Raw genomic sequence first — 1,746 nt, 5'->3', positions numbered from 1 at the left:
TAAGTTCTAGTAGACTCTCTAAGTCTTCTACTTCGCCTATAGCTATTATAAAGACTAGATTTATCTATTATATTTCACTTTAGATATCTTATTTACTAAAGATTATTCTATACTCTCTTAGTCTAGTAGTAGGATTAGACTATACTACTTTATAAAGATACTTTACCCTTACTATATTAGGAGGATATTAATTACTATTTATAAGTATATTAATTATACCTAATCCTAAGGACTTATTATTAAGTAGGTATACTTCCCCTATACTTATACCTACTACTTATTTTTTAAATCTTTATTATCTTTATAGGGCGTTATCTATAATAGGTAATATAGTACTAGGTTAGATACTATAAAAACTATATTCTTAGTACTATCTTCTAAGAGTATCTTATATATAACTCTCCTAAAAGTATTATATTAAATAGTTATCTTTACGTATATATACTAAGGACCTCTTAGTATTACTAATTAAGTAATATTAATAACTATTTAGAAGTTAGTAAGTATTATTACTAAACCTATTTATATAAGTATATTAAAAGCTATTTTAATAAAAGGATTATATATACTATTTACTAAGGTAACTCCTTAAGGCGTATTACTAAGTTTATAATATATAAGTTTATATAGTATTTTTATAGCTCTAGCTACGCTAAGTTATAAGATATTTATCTAGGTATTAGTATTAATTAAGTACTTTATAGAGTTACTATTAATTATTACTTAGTATTTAGGTAAGTCTATTTATATATAGGCTTATCTATTTTATTAGTATATACTATATACTACTTTAGTAGAGAGTATATCTAGTTCCTTAATCTAAGTATTACCTCTTCTAGTAGCTCTATATCTAGTTTATATACTTAAATTATATAGATAAAGTATACTATACTTTTTACTACTATATATTATTATACTATAATAATTATATTCCTATATAGAAATATAAGTAGCTAAGTTAGGGTTAGTAATAGCTAGCTAATTAGATTATATAGTAGAATCTAAGTTATATTTAGAGAACTTAGATTCTATACCTAACCTAACTTCTAATATATTAATACTTTTACTACCCTTAACTAACTCTATATCTTTATCTAAAAGATTATATAATTACTTTTTTAGTCCTTCTTAACTTATTAAGTCTATAATAGTAATACCTCTTACTTCTTAGTTAAGTAAAGCTATTAGGATATAGTTAGGGTTTACGTAAAGTAATTCCTATAATCCTTCCTTAAGTAAAGTACTTATAAATTTTATAACTTTCTTTTTATATCCTTATTATAGTTATTTTAGATTTATAGATATATTACTATTAATAGTTACTAACTAAGGTAGCTTAATAATAGAAAATAAGTCTTCTTCTTACTATATTTCTTAGTATTTATATATAGTATCTATTAGCTAAGAATTTATAATAAGATTATTAGAGACTATAGGGGTACCTTTATATAGCTCTCTAGTAATCTTATACTCTCTATTATTCTTAGTAAGTCTTCCTTATTTCTAGATATCTCTATTTCTTATACTATCTATATCTTATAATCTTATACTATTCTTAGGTTTAGGGTATATTATAGTATTAGCTTTAGTAAGAGTTCTAAGAGTAGATTCTTCTCCTCCTAAGATAATATTTACTATATTAACCCTATCTAGTTAATAATCTATATCTAGTAGGTAGGGGTTAAATAGTTAGTCTTAGAACTACTAGAATTAAAGTAATATATTATATTTCTCTTTATATTAGTC

Source organism: Alternaria dauci, chromosome 2, assembly GCF_042100115.1.
Source record: "Alternaria dauci strain A2016 chromosome 2, whole genome shotgun sequence".
In the NCBI taxonomy this organism is placed as follows: domain Eukaryota; kingdom Fungi; phylum Ascomycota; class Dothideomycetes; order Pleosporales; family Pleosporaceae; genus Alternaria; species Alternaria dauci.
The sequence above is the reverse complement of the archived record's forward strand: the minus strand, read 5'-3'. Positions refer to the sequence as shown.